This window comes from Telopea speciosissima, chromosome 1 (assembly GCF_018873765.1).
Source record: "Telopea speciosissima isolate NSW1024214 ecotype Mountain lineage chromosome 1, Tspe_v1, whole genome shotgun sequence".
Lineage (NCBI taxonomy): Eukaryota > Viridiplantae > Streptophyta > Magnoliopsida > Proteales > Proteaceae > Telopea > Telopea speciosissima.
This window is the reverse complement of record NC_057916.1, coordinates 14,284,861-14,304,295: the sequence shown is the minus strand read 5'-3', so window position 1 is coordinate 14,304,295 and position 19,435 is coordinate 14,284,861. Positions and strand designations below refer to the sequence as shown.

At 41.3% G+C, this 19,435-nt stretch overlaps 1 pseudogene; it reads right to left on the bottom strand.

The window, feature by feature from the left end:
- Nucleotides 1-36: 36 nt before the first annotated feature.
- LOC122661920 lies at nucleotides 37-19,189 on the bottom strand (annotated as a pseudogene).
- Between the last annotated feature and the right edge of the window lie 246 nt (nucleotides 19,190-19,435).

Sequence of the window (19,435 nt, the reverse complement as noted above, 5' to 3'; positions counted from 1 at the left end):
AGTGCCTGATCTGAAGTAGATGAAGAATTGGTCGAATCACCCATACTGACAACAAATATGGCCAATAATAAGTTCAAAGTAAAGGTTGAATCACCTCATAAAAAATCAGAACCAGCAGCACAAGAAGACCCCTATATCGATAGTGTTAGGGTTTTGAAAAAACCTGAATTGTGGAAATCGATAAAGGGACAAGTGAGGGACAGAACTTGCAGATGATTGGCTGTAACTGTAGTTGAATAACACTGTATAATGTAGAAAATATTCTGCAAAAATTCAGGTCCAAAACCCTATATGATAGAAACCCTATATCGATATTGTCAGGGTTTTGAAAAAACCCTGTAATGCTGAAATCGATGAAGGGAATAAGGTGTCAAAAATCTGCAGAGAAGTGGCTGCAACTGAGGTCGAGGGACCCTCTATGATAGAAGAAACACCCTTCAAAAAAACAGAACCAAACGGCAGCAACAAGCAGCCCCACACCCAAAGTCGACAATTATCAGGGTTTTGAAAAAAACCCTGAAGATGGAGATCGATTAGGAGTGGGGGTCTTCAATCAATGGGAAAAAAGGCTGGACAGATGATGGAAAGGGTGCTGAAGAAGCTCCAATAGGTGAGAAACAGCCAGCAATAATGGCAGCGGTTGATCTCCAAAAAACTTGAAGGCTTCAATACGGCAAGTGATGTCCAGCAGCTGTCGAGCAGGTATTAATTCATGAGGAAAAAAAGGAAAAAGAGGTAGGGAGGGGCAGCCACTAGATCATACGATCACCTCATGTAGTGCTGCCCTTATGGAAGAGGGAGAACCAAGGAGGAAAATGCAGAAACAAAGAGAAAAAAATGATGGAAGGAAAAAAAGGGAAAAGAAATCGAAGGGGGGGGGGGGGGGTGGTCCCTAATTCGAAGTTGGCTCTGATACCATGTAGAGAGACTTAAATTAGGGAAAGGCTTGAATGATTTAGTCATCCCAAGCACATCTTTATTTATAATCATAATGAAGAATGAAACAATTGTACATTAGCAATGTGGGACTAAACCACATGTACGAAATAAATAAAATAACAAAAGAAAGAGGACCAGAATACCCCCACGGTATTCTGGCCATATAGCTAACAGCCACTTACCTGCAGATATTTCAACCTTGCCTCAGCTACCTCATCAGTTGGATTAATCATCCTACATCAAAGGAAAAGGAAAGTAAAAAATATAAGAGGAAACAGAGATTCCTTTTTCTTTTGTAAAAGGATGTCAAAGTCACTTTTATGTCTTGTATTAATTCAGATTCTTGGTCCATTTGGCCAAGCAAACACGAAGTCCTACAGAAGGTTCAACAGTTACTTGATTCACGATATGATCTACCTGACTTCAAGCTCTAAAATTTTCACAAGCAATAACTGCTCCCTTTCAGACGCAGTTGTTTCAACCTGTCAAGATAACATAGAACAATTTGCACTTAACTTGCCCTCAAATGAAACATACATAAAGAGAACTATAACACAGAATTAATATTAGAAAGAAAGAATTGAACAGTTCCATCATGCTTCAGAGCTAATAGAGAGCGTTGGAAAATAAAATTTCACGTAGAGCTGCTATTGAGACCTAATATAATAGGCAAACATAAGGCATATAATTATTTTAATAAGAAAAAGAATACTGAGTAAACCAGTGATCGGCTGTTGCATTAAAGTACTAGTGAGTTTATTAAAGAAGAGGAAACAGGCTGATAACAGCAGTTTTTCCGATAGGAATAATGATGAAAAAATTCGGATCATAACAATAATAATAATATAAAAAATCCATCCTTGCCTAGGGAGTCCACCGAATCATTAGTGGAAGTTGCAAAACCCAAGAACGATGCACTTGATGCAGCCGTCTACCCCCCTTGTTTCTCTAACATGTCACATATTGTCAAAGAATCTCTTACCCATGACCTCCAGCCTAAAACACTGTTAGAATCACCCTAGCTTACCACATGAATAGAATTAAGCTTCTTCATTATTCTAGCTAAATAGAAGTTAATCATTGTTATATAGACACAGCTCCAGCCTTATTTTGGTCACATTTGCCTTGGAAAAGAGTAATGACTATAAAGAACTCTCATTTTTTTCAGCCCTTTCTACACCTTCAAAAATGATATTTAAAAAATCTGATCCTTCCTATATTGCTTCTGATGAACAAAGAAAGAGAGGGAGAAGAGAAAATAGAGTTGATTTGTAAGGGAGCAAACCGAAAACGGTCAATGGAAAATATTTATATAGAGGAGGTGCCATCAAAGATACAAGCCAATTGTCGTTTAGTATGACTCATGTACGTAAGCTGCATAATCACCACGCACAATTTTTCATACATCTTGCCCGGCCAACTAAGGACTTTAACCTTGAATTGGTTCTAAAAACCCCATCAGGTTTCACACATATAACGAAATGCGTAAAGATTAGGTTATGATCTTCACTTCAAAATAGCACAAATTATAATGTGCACTGCGAGGGAATGACTAATAAATAAAGAAGAGAAAAGAGGAAGAAGGAAGAAATTCAATTGTAGAGGCGATCAAAAAACCTGGTTGTCCCACCCACCAAAGGGGGGGGAGCAAAACTGCAAACCCAATTGGAAGTGGTGCCAATACCTGTAAATCCAAAGCAAAAGTTCTCAATTAGAATGTTTTCCATGTGGGTTAACAAGAGAATTGAGAATGATTTCTATATCTCATCTAATAACACTCTATTTTTCAAGTAAAACAGGTGAACTTACAGGGACATGGGAGTCTCTGACACTTCTCTTGGGATCAGTAGCAGAGAAAATAGTGTAGACAAGGACGAAGATGCCAATAATTTGAGCTGCCAAACCTAGATATCATAGTTATGTCCTGGAAGATAAGAGAAAATTTGAGCAGCGGTATGAGGTGCCAAGCGTCGAACAGGAAATAAAACGTACAAAAAAATTAAAAACAAATAAGAAAATAGTGATGAGTTCGAGTTACAGCGAAGCAATCTTGAATGAAATGAAAATGGTGGTGGCTAGAGATGCAGGTCCAAGTGAAGTGGAGAATCTCAACTAGAAAACCTCAGCATTTTGACAACAACGATGATGGCTTCTCCGTCTGAATTTTTTTTTGCAGTGCAGGGCTGCAGGTTTGAGCTTTGATTGGTTGAATAAGGTGAAGTGCACCTGTTAAAAATTCAACAAAAAAACATCAGAAAACAACCTAAACAAGTAAGCAACGAAGAGAACAGAGGAAGAAGGAAGAAATTCAACCAAGGATCGAGAACTCGGTGCCGACACTGGTTTCGACCAGCCAAAAACCGAGATTGTCTCGGTTTCGACCATATCTTGGTCGAAACCAGGTACTTTCTCCAGGCCAACTCAAACCTTGGTTTCGAGGCCCAGAAGTTATTTTTTTGCCTTGATTCTTGTTGTGCTGTCTATTTTAAACATTTTGAACCTAATCCACGCATTAGCTTCACATAGAAAACATTCAAAATAATACTTTTGGTTTTGACCCAAGTTTGAGAGTGCATATTGTTCTTGGACATGGTATCAAATAAGGTTTGACCAGAACAAAACTCCTTCAATATAAATCAGATTTCCAACAAATCCAAGATTGTTTATTCATAACTGTTCAATAACTGTCTCATGGAACATCTTTAAGGAAGTCTAACGCCTAGGCAAAATCTCATGTGGATGATTTAGCCAAACAAAGTTACCCATAGACAGCCTTGTATAGTGGTCCTCACCCCTTGATTTAGTGGTGGGTATACTTGAATGGTTTTACTGTGGCCAACATGCCCCCCATCACATCTTTTAAATTTTGCTATACTAGTACTTTTTTGGCTTCAATTAATAAAATCCTTCTATTCCCAATGAGAAAATTTTACTTTAGGTGTATAAGGAATGTGTTACATCATGCTCCCTGTTAAATTACATTTATAGTAAAGCCAACCAGGACAAGAAAACTTACAAGATTAGAAACCACCGGCATAAGCAAATCATTAGGATCCGGAACATTATACATCTTTGCTGCAAACATCAGCATTGTCATTGCTAACACAAAAAGTGACCTCTGGCATGAAGTAGCAACGTTCCTGTCAATTAGATCACAGAAAGAAGTTAAAGAACATGTAAATCCAACTCTTTCAAGTTCAAGAGGTCATTCTTTCGTGTTTTAAAAAAAATTTCAATTACCATTAAAAGGATCCAGAGATATATTTCTGAGAGAAATTGGAAGCTGAAAGAATCCAACAATGTTTTGATTGGTGTTCTGCAACACCACAAGTTTAAGTAAGAAAACCTGGTATAGAGGAAAGTGCTCAGTTGTAGATACTTAGAAAACATTAGAATGCAATGCAATGGTTTTCATTACAGTAATGAGTACTGAAAAAATGAATTAATCTTGTTAAATACTTCAAGACAAATTTCAGCATACATGTCGCACTTTTACATTCAATTGAGCTCTCACCTTAAAGCGTGAAGCAATAAGAGTTAAGCTGAAAGAATGAGCTATAGCTTCAAAATTTGAAGGCATATCAGGAATATTGGCTTGTATCCATAAAGCAGAAAGCAACAAGTGCGCTACATCCCAATTATCACTATGCACTCCTTGAAATTATAATTAGAAAATGCATGATTTCCAGCACTTACTGCCTCTGTTAAGCAGGCTGGTCCAGTTGTCCTATCAATTATAGAACAACTTATTTTGTAGAAGTTAGGTGAGTTTTTACGGGCCCAGCCCTGTTTCTCATCACCAGATTCTCTATCCTTAGAATCATCTTCAGTATTATTCCCATGCTTTTCTACTATTGCATTGCCCTTCTCCTTGCGAAGCTTTTCAAGTAGAGCAGCACTGGAGGGAAACGCTGATGCAGTTTTGGACTTCAACTTCCTTGGTTCATACAGACTCCCAGATCCAGAAGATGCAAGTCATGTTGGGGATTGTTAGATGATGGAACAAGGATTATAGCAAATATCTGGTGCGCTCCAATACAAGCTTCAACATCTGGATGCATCATTGTTTTCAAAAGTTGGACGAAAAGTAGTTCTGGGAAGATCTACAGAAACAAAAAAGAAAAGTTAGGAAGAGTAGATAAGTACAGTAACCTAAATATTAATTTACTGAATCATGCAATGTTTTCACAGACTACGGGGCTGGACTGTTGATGCCAAACCAAGACGGGTCTGTACTGGTCCAAGGGAAATAGTACTTGAAAAACAGTTGCCTACTCAACTGATTATCAAGCCCAAAAGATCAGATCACGCAAACTGTTAGGAACAGTCAGAGGACCAGTCATAAGACTTTTACTGTCATAATCATTCCCATTAAGATATTTATTATAGTTGCTAAAGGAAAAACTTGACACAGAACCACGCAGTTTGCAAGCCAGCATCAAAATTACCATGTAAAATGCTGCTGCAGTTTTGATAGAACCTTCCATTATAGGACCTCCTTATATGTTATAACTAATAACATGGTGGAAAGAAAACCAATAATGGAGTATTTTTTATAAGTAATGGCTACAAAATATTTCATACCATAAATTTCTTCCATGGAATATCCATTTTCTCAACTATTTTGGGTCACCCATTCAAGAAAAAGAAGGTTAGGCTGATGCAATGAAAAAAAGCATGCGAAATTAACATACTAAAAAGGATACTTGATATGCCCTTCTCAACAATGATAGATGTTAGAGTGCTTGTTGTGGGGTCCAAACAGGATCTCGTGATTAGCGCCTAGTGCTAATCACGAGATTCCTTAAGCCCCAATTATGAGGTCCTTTTTTGTCTTTTTACCCTTACCCTATACCCATGTATATATATTCTTTTGTCTCTCTATTGAATATACTGAAATCTTACAGCTGCAACTCTTCTTTCTTCTTTTCTCGTCTTCTTCTTTACTTTCTCTTCTCTTCTCTGATTTTCACAGATATCATGGTATCAGAGCCAGGTTCCTAGGCCTGGTACAGATCTGCGCAAGCCCCTTCTTCTCTTTTTTCTCTCGTTTTCTTTCCTTTTCTCCTCTGCGATACCTGGTTAACACCACCAGAGGCTCTCGATCTCAGAAGGGGGGTGATTTTTCACCCCTGCGATTAGTTTTTGGGTATTGGTTGACTGTTATTTGGGTGCATATGATGTAAATCTGCTATTTCATAATTAAAAGCAGATTCTGGTTTGTTCGTGATGATGTTTGTGGTTGTTTGAGTGCCATATTGGTGGACTGATGTCTTTGGGAGGCTCGATTTGTGTTTGAGCAGCAGTTCTTGAAGCCGTGGGTGATGTTTGTGGACTTGATTGGTGGCAGTACCTATTGGAGCAGTAGTTCTTGAAGCCGTGGGTGATTTTTGTTGATTCGATTGGTGGTAGCATCTGTTGAAGGTGTGTTTGGTATTTGTTGATTTCTGAAATTTTATTGTGAAAAGACAACATGGGTGACGAAGATAAAAGTAGTGCAGTGGTTACTGAGGTAGTGTCCTCTTCTTCCAATCGAATCACAGAGAAGAAGCTTGAAGGTATTAAAAATTTCCAGCAATGGAGAAAAATTGTGAAGCTTGTTTTGACTGGGCGAAATCAGCAACTACACTTGACAGGACCCAAACCAGCGGATGATGCAACTTGGGAGACTGTCGATGCCAGAATTCTTGGACAGATGTTAAACTCGATGGAGAATCATGTTGTGGATTTGGTTACTCATATTGACACTGAAAGATTTATGGGACTACTTGGGAGTTCTTTACTCTGGTCAAAATAATTTGTCAAGGATTTATGAATTGTCACAGGAGTTTTACAGAACTGAGAGAAAGGGGCGTTCTATCACCCAATATTTCGCTGATTTTAAGCGACTGTATGAAGAATTGAATGCCCTTCTTCCCATTTCTTCGGATGTGAAGCAGATGCAAGTCCAAAGAGAACAATTGGCCGTTATGGGCTTTTTGGGAGGACTCGGGCCGGAGTATGAATCTGTCCGATCACAAATCCTTGGAAGTGAAAACATTGCCTCACTCACAGATACATTTGCTCGTGTTCCTCGAGTATCTCGTGAGAGTTCTCGTGACTCCACACCAACAGTTGATAGTTCAGCTTTGGTTTCACAAAATGCAGCCAGTGGAGGTAGCCGTGGAGATGGTAGTTACCATGGGGGAAGTCGTGGACGTGGGGCTGGTCGTGGTACAGGCCGTGGTTCATTTCAGCCAGGTAACAACCAAGGTTATGGGCAGTCTAATGCCTCTTCTGATGGATCGGCTGCTGTCCGGACATGACACCATTGTGGTCAACCTGGCCATATCCAGAGATTTTGTTGGAAGCCTGGACAGCAACAATTTGCTAATTCAGCTGCTAGTAGTGATTCAGCCCCTCGGTCTCAACCTTCTGAGGGTAAGGTGATTGTTATGTCTGACGAAGAGTATTAACTGTACAACCAGTTTCAGATTTCATAGCCAACTTCTTTCACTGCTACTTTGGTTAAGACAGGTAATGCCACTGCATGCCTTTCCGCTGCTTCTCGTCCCTGGATCATTGATTCAAGGGCATCGGACCACATGTCAGGAATGTCAGGTATCTTTTCCTATTTGTCTCCATCATCATCCAGTGTTACATTAGCCGATGGTCTTTAGCCAAGGTTAAGGGCACTGGTACTATTCGTCCTAACGCTTCGTTGTCCTTGTCTTCAATTCTCTACCTTCTGAATTTTCCATTCAATCTTATGTCAGTAAGTAAATTAACCAATACTTTTAATTGTTCAGTGACATTTTATCCCGATTCTTGTGTTTTTCAAGATCTTGCTACGAAGAAGACGGTTGGTAGAGGACGTGAGTCAGGGGGGCTGTATCTGCTTGATGGTTCTCAGTTTGTTGCTTGTTCCAGTGTTGCTTCACATCATCAGATTCATTGTCGACTTGGTCATCCGTCCTTGGAAAGCCATAAGAAGTTAGATTCTAGTTTTCGTTCTCTTTCTCGTCTTGAGTGTGAGTCTTGTCAGTTTGGGAAACTCCACCGTGTGAGTTATCCCCCTAGAGTCAATAAGTGGTCTGTTTCTCCCTTTTCTTTGGTCCATTCTGATGTGTGGGGTCTGTGTCCTGTCGTATCAAATTTGGGTTTAAAATACTTTGTTACCTTTGTTGATGACTATTCAAGGATGACTTGGTTATATTTAAGGAAAAATAGATCTGAATTATTTTCTGTCTTTTGGACGTTTGTTTCTGAAATTCGGACTCAGTTTGGTGTGACTGTGAAAATTCTTCGTAGTTTGTGATAATGCCAAAAGTACTTTTCTGTTCCCTTTTCTACATTTATGAAACAACATGGTATGGTCCACCAGTCTTCCTGTTCTGACACACCACAACAAAACGGTGTGGCATAAAGGAAAAATCGTCACCTAATGGAGGTAACTCGTTCCCTATTGTTTGAGATGAAGGTTCCCAAACATTTTTGGGCTGATGTTGTATTAACTGCGTGCTACCTTATGAATCGTATGCCTTCATCCGTCTTGCGAGGCGAAATCCCTCATTCCTTATTGTTTCCAACTGAACCATTGTTTGTTTTGCCGACTCGTATTTTTGGTTGTACATGCTTTATTCGTAATCATACACATGGACTGTCTAAGTTGGATCCTAAAGCAATTAAGTGTATGTTTCTTGGCTATTCTTGTACCCAAAAGGGGTACCGCTGTTTTTCTCCATCTTTGCAGAAGTATTTTATTACAGTTGATGTCTCCTTCTTTGAATCGACGCCATACCATGCTGATCTAGTAAATGTCTCTGAGTTAGATGATGACTTCCCGGTATATGTCATTCAAACTCCTACACCAACACCACCAGCTTCTGCACAGGGATTGTCGCCAACCAAAGTTTATGTTGGCCGCCTACAAGTAGCTGCTGCCCCTCCTGTTCTCGCTGACTCTGTCACGTCTTCTTCTGCTGCAGATCCTACCACTACTACCCCTTTGGTTGAACCTGTTGTCTCTGACCTTGACATTCCGATTGCTAAACGGAAAAGTACCCGTCACTGTACTCAACATCCTATTTCCAGATTTGTTTCTTATTCTTCTTTGTCTTCTCCATTTCGTTCCTTTTTATTACTGTTGAGGCCCATCCCCTTCCTAAGTCTGTGACAGAGGCATTATCTAATCCTGGCTGGAGGACAGCTGTGGAGGAAGAGTTATTGGCATTAAAGGTGAATGATACTTGGGATATTGTACCGCTGCCCCAAGGGAAAACAGCCATCGGTTGTCGATGGGTATATGTAGTGAAGGTTAATCCTGATGGTTCTCTTGCTCGCTTGAAGGCGAGGCTTATAGCTAAGGGGTATGCACAGGTGTATGGTAAAGACTACTTAGATACCTTTTCCCCGGTGGCCAAACTTGCTTCTGTTCGTATTCTCATATCACTGGCCTTTATTCCAGCTTGATGTTAAGAATGCGTTCTTACATGGGACTCCACAGGAGGAGGTTTGTATGGAGCAACCACCAGGGTTTGTTGCTCAGGGGGAGTTTGGAATGGTGTGTAAATTAAAAAAATCATTATATGGGCTGAAACAGTCTCCTCGTGCATGGTTTGGCAGATTTAATGAAGTTGTTCTAGCCTTTAGCATGTCCAGGTGTGGAAGTGATCACTCATTCTTTTATAGACAATCAGATGCAGGGAGGATTTTTCTGATTATGTACGTTGATGATATTATCATCACTGGTGATGATTCAGTTGGTATAGCAGAGTTGAAGTCATACCTTCAACAGAAATTTCAGACCAAAGACTTGGGGAAGTTAAAATATTTCTTGGGAATTAAAGTGGCACAGTCTCAGAAAGGAGTTTTTCTATCACAGCGAAAGTATGTGTTGGACTTACTTACTGAGACAGGTATGCTTGGATCTAAGCCTATTGACACACCCATGGACCAGAATGTCAAACTTGTGGCCGAAGGGGGAGATGCCCTTGATGATACTGAGAAATATAGAAGATTGGTGGGTAAGTTGAATTACTTAATAGTTACTCGACCTGGCATTGCTTTTCCAGTGAGTGTGGTGAGTCAGTTTCTTTCCTCTCCTCAGACATCTCATTGGGATGCAGTTGTACGCATCTTAAGGTATCTCAAAAAGGCTCCAGGTAGAGGAATTGTGTATCAAGATCATGGACATAGTAGAGTTGAGGGGCTTTTAGATGTTGATTGGGCAGGATCTCCAACTGACAGGAGGTCGACTACTGGGTACTGCACATTTGTTGGAGGAAATCTGGTTTCATGGAAGAGCAAGAAGCAGAGTGTTGTGGCTCGTTCCAATGCTGAGTTAGAATACAGAGCTATGGCGCAAGTAACATGTGAATTATGTGGATACAACAGCTATTGTCTGAGTTGGGGTTCAAGGTTCCAACTCCCATGCAATTATGTTGTGATAATCAGGCATCAATTCATATTGCTTCCAATCCTGTGTTCCACGAGAGGACGAAGCACATTAAAATTGATTGCCATTTGTTCGGGAAAAGATGCAGAGTGGAGTGATTCTTCCAAGCCATATCAGAACTGGAGAACAGCTTGCAGATGTATTTACTAAGTCATTGAGTAATGGGAGGATAGAGTATATTTGTAACAATCTGGGCATGATTGATATATATGCTTCAGCTTGAGGGGGAGTGTTAGAGTGCTTGTTGTGGGGTCCAAACAGGATCTGGCGCTAATCACGAGATTCCTTAAGCCCCAATTATGAGGCCCTTTTTTGCCTTTTTACCCTTCCCCTATACCCATGTATATATATTCTTTTGTCTCTCTATTGAATATACTGAAACCTTACGGCTGCAACTCTTCTTTCTTCTTTTCTCCTCTTCTTCTTGACTTTCTCTTCTCTTCTCTGATTTTCACAGATATCAATAGAGAAAGGGATAAGGGATGATGCAAGCATGCCACCCCCCCCAACACATGCAGAAATTCTCTCTTATAGCATATATTACAAAAGAAAATCCCCAAAATTTGATGAGTTATAGAATATAATAATTTATTGGTTACAAAAGATGCAACCAACTTGGTTCCTCAAAATATCATTAGATCTAAGAGATAATTTGCTTATAAAATATTGTTCAAAAGGACTCTTGTATGTAGCAAAATTCTATCCCTTCTTAATTGATCAGGACTGCAAACTACCAGAATAAAATGGTCTAGGACCCAGTTCAGTTTTAAAAAATATTGTTATCAAAGAGAAATTCTTTTTGAGTCAGCAGAAATGAAGCACACCAAATTAAGATGAAAATAAAAAAGGTGATCAAATTCATACATGCTGTGAATGAATGGTCACAGATGCTAAAGAAATTACATGAGCCAGAAATTACCGAGTCAATAGAGTGCAATCTTTTTTTTCTCGTCTTGGCCTAAGGTAGCTCAGGCTGAGATCACTACCAACACCCACACCACCCCTTGCTTCACATCTAACTACTTCATCAACCCAATTGTGATCTGGCTCCCCCCTTTCACCATCATCTACAAGATTTACATCTGGTTCGTAGTTATCCAGTGTGGCATGCACAATCTGCGCAAAGTATAAATCCTTAAATCAAAAGAAATTCATGATTGAGGAACCCAATTAAACTTAATATAGCCAAAATTTTGAGATGTACAAACAGAAGCTTAAATTGGAAGTATATTCACAAGTAGAGAGACTTGATTATCAGACTCCCATATATACATGAATACGCATGCTTTAATCATAACTTGCTACGGGTTTACAAACTGTTGTATCCTATGTAACAACCATTACATGTGTTAGCGTCAGACGCAGATAATGTTAGATGTCTCCTAGAACTAATGCAGTCTGCAGACATACCCATACTATGTCAAGTGTGCATCAATATGAGTAAACATGTAAAATAACTAACAAGAGTGAAATCTTGGAATGCCAGCCCTAGACACAAGATATGAACTACACCTACAGTAATTTCAGAAGAAACTACTCTCGTTGTGGAAAGTACCTACCACAGCCCCTAATCATTTGTCTATTAAAACATTTCCACATTGTTGCTTCTAACTTTAACCTGTTTTCCTTGTGCAGCTACTAGCTCCAAAGCTCAATTTCTTCATATTGTGCCAGGAAACAAGTCATAAAACACACTGGTCCAATGGCCAACACATACTAAAGCATTAGAAAACCACTCACCTCATCAAAACCATCAAGAACATGTGAAAAAACTGCCATAAACCACACCTAAAATGTGAAAAATCAATTTGACTCATTGAGGAATTAGATGGAAGTAAATTTAAAAAATGATTGTGCTCATGTTGCGCTAACAAGAAAACATTACAACCAAAAAAAAAAAAAACCCACCAACTACCATGGCTGAAAGGCATTGCAAACTTGATGCCCTCAAACAGCACTTGCTATATTCCTCCCCAGGCACACGTGCAAGCATGCATACTCTAGGAACCAATTTCTCAATATTTGGAGTATAACTTCCATCTACCTGTTCATGCACAAAGGTAAGAACAGAACCAGCATAAAACATATGGAGAAGTAACCGTAAAAGTAAAGATGAGAGTAAAATCATAAAAGAAGCCTGTTTATTGTTCATTTATTAGAAAAAAGTAAGCATGAAAGATGGAATCAACACTCAAAAAATGAGACATAAATTACTAAAATAAAGTTTATTGTTGGGGAAAAAAAGAGGAAAGCAATGCCAAATACACATCAAATGAGAGATGTAAAACAAAATTCAGAAACTTTGTTAAGGACAAAAACTAAATCCATAACTTGATGGCATCTGGTCCAAGTAAGCAAGCACTTCACAAACTGTTGGCACAAATCCACAATCCAAGCAACATCCCAAATCTAATCAGATGCTCAAATGAATGCTCCACTTTCAGATCAAGTGATTGAAGAGGATCCCTTTATAAAAATTGTAAACCAATCCAAACCCCCCCCAATATATATATATATATATATATATATAGAAGGAGAACCCTGAGGTTGGCGGGCTTGCTTCCGTCTCTTGTGGAAGAGGAATAGGGGGCTTTTGTGCAGGGCAGGTGCATCCACGACAATATCTCCATTGTCTAGGAGGTTGCTCAGGACCTTAATAGGAAAGCGCGTGGGGGAAATGTGATCTTGAAGCTTGATATGGCCAAGGCTTATGACCGGCTTGAATGGCAGTTTCTTTGGCTCGTGCTCTCCAAGTTTGGTTTTAGTGAGACATGGATTGACTTGCTCAGGAAGGTGGTGGAGAATTGTTGGTTCTCTATTGTGCTGGGTTGCTGCCAATCTGGTTTTTTCAAGTCCACTAGGGGAGTGCGTCAGGGGGATCCTCTGTCCCCAACCCTGTTTATTTTGGCCGAGGAGGTGCTAAGTAGGGGAATTAGAAACCTTTTTGTAGAGGGCCATGCTGCTTACTATAGGTTGCCTAGGGGATGCCCTGGAGTATCGCACAGCCTCTTTGCGGACGACACTATTATCTTTACCAGGGGCCTGAAGAGTTCTCTTAAGCAGATTATGGGGTTCATTGGCAGGTATGAAGGTTTCTCAAGGCAGCTGGTTAACAGGCAAAAAAGCTGCTTTGTGGTGAGCAGGAGGGCCTCCGTGGCGAGGGTTCACATGATAGGCGTGGTGACTGGTTTTACTAGAAAGGCCCTGCCAATTACTTATTTGGGAGCTCCTCTTTATGCGGGCAGACTCAAGATTTGTTTCTTTGACGAGCTGGTTGGAAAAATAAGAACAAAGTGGCGGGTTGGAAAGGAAGGCTGCTCTCTTTTGGGGGTCGTGTTACTTTGCTTAAGCATGTCCTCTCCTCTATTCCTATTCATGTGCTTGCTACACTGGCTCCTCCTAAGGCGGTCATCAGAAGGCTGTATGGGATTTTTGCTGACTTTCTTTGGGGTTGTTCTAAATGGGGGAAGAGGAGGCACTGGGTGTGTTGGCGCAAGGTTTGTAGGCCCCTCTTGGAAGGGGGCTTGGGGGTTCGGTTGTTGGAAGATGTAGGGCTTTCTCTTAGGCTGAAAGGGCTTTGGAGGGTGCTTTCTGAGGACACTCTGTGGAGTGGGTTTTTCAAGGCAAAATATTTCAGACACTCACATGCGGTGTTGGCCGGGACGCAGGGCGGGGGCTCGAAAGTCTGGCGAAACACTCTGCTCTTCAAAGAGTTTTTGCTGAACAGGTCAAGATGGTTGTTTGGGTCTGGCAATATTTTCTTCTAGCTGGATAACTGGACGGGTGCTGGTCCTCTGTTTGATCATGTAGACAACCCGCTGCAAATTGATCTGAACCTAATGGTCAGGGACACCTTGGATGGCGACGGAGGGTGGAGGCAGGAAGTGTTGGATGCGATTGACTCAGAGGCTGCCAGAGATAGCGTTGTGTTTCTTCACTTTACTCCGTCTGGGAGGGATGATGTGCTTGTCTGGACCCTTTCTGCTGATGGGAACTTCTCAACCAAATCGGTTTGGCAGGAAGTGAGGAGTCCTAGTGTGGAGGTACATTATGCGAGGTGGCTCTGGACTCAGACAGTGCCCCTTAAGGTGGCGTTCTTCAGGTGGCAGCTCCTTAACGGGAAGATCCCCATTGATGAGTCCTTAACGTCGGTTGGCATTCCCCTAGATGCGTTTGTTGTGGTAGCCCTCGGTGTGAGACCACTAGTCATTGCTTGGTCTCGGGTGGAACTGCGTCCAAGGTTTAGGGATTCTTCTTAAGGCTCTTTGATGTTCCTGTCATCCCTGCTCAGGATATCTGTAGTAGGATCCTTCTTTGGCAAGGATCGGCCAGCAGCAGTAGTGCCTGTGGTTTTATTACTGGCATAATCCCTTCACTGATTGTGTGGGAGCTTTGGAAGGAGAGGAATGCTAGAAGGCATGGGGAAAAGCGGCGCACAGCTAACTCGGTGATAGAGTGCATTAAACGCTGGATTAGGGAGCTTCAGCTCCCTGCTAAGATTGGTGGCCATGGTTCAGTCAGGAATGGCTTGATTCTGCAATGTTTGGGTCTAGGGACTCCCCCGGTCAGACGGGGCAGGCCTGTGCTGGTGTATTGGTGTCCCCCTAGAGTGTCGGTGAAGCTTAATGTGGATGGCGCCTGCAGAGGAAACCCCGGGTTAGGAGGGGGTGGGGGTGTTGTTAGAGACACGAGGGGAGAAGTGTTGGCTGCCTTCTCCAACTTCTATGGTATCTGTACGAATTCGATTGTGGAATTGAGAGCTCTGAGGGATGGATTAGCCCTTTGCCAGGCTCTAGGCTATAGGGATGTAGTGGTTAACTCAGACTCTGCTAATACAGTTAGAATGGTCAACAAGGGAAGGTGTAATTTGTGGCAGGGATGGTATTGGTTCCAGGAGATCATGTCTTTGGTTTCTGAAGGCCGGGCTACAGTGGACTTTGCATACCGGGAGAGTAATAGAGCATTAGAGCGGCTGATTGGTTAGCTAACTTGGCCTGTGACTTGGGTTCGTTTACCACTTTCCTTCAGGACGATATCCCCTTTGGTAGGTTCAAGGTAATTCTTAGGGAAGATAAGGCAGGCCTGCCGATGCTTAGGAGCTAAGATTTTTGGCTTTTTGCTTGGCTTACTGTTGTAAGGGCTTGAGTGGAGGCAGAGCCGTGAGAGTTCAATTTCAGGGGCTGGGGTAAGGCGGAATGTCCCCCCCGTGTATTCTTTGATTCATTTTGGGAATTAATAAAATTCTAGGGGCTGGCCCGGGTCCCAGGTAATATTCGGGTAAATATATATATATATATATATTTTATTTTTTTTTAATTATTATTAAAAATGAGGCAAACAATCCTAAAGATAGACTAAAGGCAAAGAAAGCTAAAGCTTAAAAAGGGGACTCAGTCCTAAAACATATTGGCGAGGGCAACAAGCCACTCGCTCACCCAAGAGAAATAATAAAATAAGGCTACGGGGGATCTGTGAGGCGCATCGAGGGGGTCCTTATCCTATTCGATCGTCGGTGGATCTCAGCATATAAACCAGGCCGATCAAGAGCCACACGGGCCAAAAGAGCCTCCTCCTCTAGCGAAAAGGGAGATAGAATTTTTTGCAACCCCACTCCTAACTCCTTTTCAACCTGATGTTTTTCTACCGCCGCGTCCACCGCCTTAACACCAAGATTTGCATTCCTTTGACTTCGAGTTCTGCCAATAACTGGGGTTGCCATATGGGAACCCACATGACCACCTCGAAGAGCGTTCCTACATCCAACACTATTTTTTTGACCCGACACTTGAGTCCACCCGCCTTACACCTCCTCTTGATCAGATTGGTCATAACCCGACCCACGAGAATCCGATGTTTGAACTGATTCCATCTCATTAGGAATATTTAAAACGATAGCCCCATCTTGAAAGTGGGAATTATGTACATTTGAACTCCCTCCCTCTTTGCTTCGGCACCACAAATTTACTTTGATGCCCCGTTTCAACCTGCACCTCCCCTTCTTTCAAATCATCTTCAGAAGAAGAAGCACTACCATCCGACCTAGAACCACCTTCACTGCCCTGATCCTCTGACTCAGAAGAAGCACCATCACTATGAACCAACCCAGACTGAGAACTGGCACTAATTGGAGCTCCAGAATTCGACCCGCCCAGCCCATTTGTTAAGTCCGTACACACCACTAAGAAATTTGAATGAGATGGCTGTTTCTCATTAAAAGTTGACTTGCCAAAATCAGCATGAATATTGAGTGGGACGTTACCTACCAATTGAGATCCCTCTTGATTGGAAAGAGAGGGAGAATCTCTCCTTGATTGCTCTCCAGAACGTAACGGCCTTGCTGGGGGAATCTCAGATCGTGATTCAATATGGCAAGGGGAAATATTGCCATCCCTTGATTGATTGCTTACCAAATCAGGAAATGAGCAAGCTACACTCCTAACTTGGTTCGACTGAGAAGGAGGAGCCGCCCTAGCTGGCTGAAAACCTCTAACTTCTTCCACATAGTCTGCACCCGGAATAGCTGCAGCATCCTTAGGAACGCTCACAGCTTCATCATCTTTCCTGGTTCGGCAACCACTCAAAGAGTGACCGATCTTGTTGCAATAACCACATCTCCCTAACTCATCTTCAAACTCCACCACTTGCTTAAAGCAATAAAAAATATCAGTACCTGGTTGACGACGCTCTACTTGGATTTCATTAACTCTAACAAAGGACGCAGAGTCCTCCACCTCCACTAATACTCTAGCAAAATGCCCCATCATCTCACTACGAGTGCGACGATCCAAGGCCACTGGCCGGCCAACTGCCTTCGCCATAGAGAGCAGCACGTTCTCATGCCAATACTCGAATGGGAGATCCGGAAATCTAACCCAAACAAGCTTCATCCCAAGATGTTTCTGATGGATGTTAAAATCTGGTTTCCAGCACTGGAAACGAATGAACTGCTTTCCAAATCTCACAGGACTTCTCCACCAAATTGAAGCCATATCACCTTCTGATTCAAATTGGAAGACCACAAATCCTTTCCCCAAGGGGGTCATGAACACCCTCCCCTTCAGATTCCAATGCTCCAAAGCCGATTTCCTTAAGTCATCTAAGGAGCCAAACCTGAAGTTTACACGTCCGATCAGAGCAAACTTGAATTTTTCTAGATTTTTCTCATAGTCCTCCTGTGGAATGATGATTCTAGTAATGCTCCCAGCATGAATAGGATCTGGAAGTGCCTCAATGTTAGGCAAAACAGACCCCCCCACCGCTGTCGCATACGAGATTGGTTTATTAGCCCCCTGCAGTGATTCCTCAACTACACCAGCAACTGAGTTCTGGTTCAGAGACTTCTCTACCGTGGCCACCGGAGCCCCTCCCTGAGCCTCCAAGAATCTGGAATCAGAATCACCTTCAAAAGCTCCACGATCAACCATCTTTTAATCACATTCTCCTCTTAGATACAGAGAGACACTCATGTGCTAGCCACTTCCCATTCAAAAAAAGCATAAATTTCCATTCAGGTTACGTTGTCCATGACAAGGAAAAACCTATCATTAGTTCCAATATTTTGGAGGATAAGCACACTAAACTTTCAACCTTTACACTTTTGCCTTAAATTTCTGATTTAAATTTCCATCAGAAAAATGCATAATGAATCAAGAATATGATACTGAAGGACCGCATTTTTGGAGTTAAACATGTATGGTTGCTCATTATTATTGAATCAATAGAGTGCAATCTTTTTTTTCTAATCTTGGCCTAAGGTAGCTCAGCTAAGATCACTGCCAACACCCACCCCACCTCTTGCTTCACTTCTAACTACTTCATCAACCCAATTGTGATCTGGCTCCCCCCTTTCGACATCATCTACAAGATTTATATCTGGTTCGCAGTTATCCAGTGTGGCATGCACAATCTGTGCAAAGTATAAATCCTTCAATCAAAAGAAATTCGTGATTGAGGAACCCAATTAAATTTAATATAGTCAAAATTTTGACATGTACAAACAGAAGCTTAAATTGGAAGTATATTCACAAGTAGAGAGACTTGATTATCAGACTCGCATTTATAAATGAATGCGCATGCTTTAATCATAACTTGCTAAGGGTTTACAAACTGTTGATCCTATGTAACTACCATTACATGTGTTAGCGTTGGATGCAGATAATGTTAGATGGATACATATCAAACTCAATGATCTCCTAGAACTAAATGCAGTCTGCAGACACACCCACACTATGTCAAACGTGCATCAATATGAGTAAACATGTCAAAAATCTAACAAGAGTGTGAAGTCTTGGAATGCCAGCCCTAGACACAAGATATGAGCAACCATGCCCCCCCCTCAACACACGCAGAAATTCTCTCTTATAGCATATATTTCAGAAGAAAATCCCCAAATTTTGATGAGTTATAGAATATAATAATTTATTGGTTGCAAAAGATTGCAACCAACTTGGTTCCTCAAATATCATTAGATCTAAGAGATAATTTGCTTATAAAATATTGTTCATAAGGACTCTTGTATGTAGCAAAATTCTATCCCTTCTTAATTGACCAGGACTGCAAACTACCAGAACAAAATGGTCCAGCACCCAGTTCAGTTTTAAAAAATATTGTTATCAAAGAGAAATTCATTTTGAGTCAGCAGAAATGAAGCACACCAAATTAAGATGAAAATTAAAAAGGTGATCAAATTCATACCTGTTGTGAATGCAAGGTCACAGATGCTAAAGAAATTACATGAGCCAGAATCAACAATGACCCAACAGTTGCCTTCGCAACAGAACCCATAGATGGAAGCTTCTCCAGTGTCATTGCCATCTGTAAGATAAGTGAAGAAGAAGAAGAAATAAGAAGAGAGGAGGAGGAAGGAGAGATTCTGCAGAATAGGGGCTGCAGTCGTTAGTTTTGACTGCACCCAAAAACATTATATTAAATAAGGTAAACAAATAAAAGCCAAAGACAAAAATACCCCTAATAGAGGAATCGTGAATAGGAGCTGACTCTAGCTCCCTATTCACGACTCCTCCCCTCACTTCTAACACCATGAAATCAAACAAGATACTT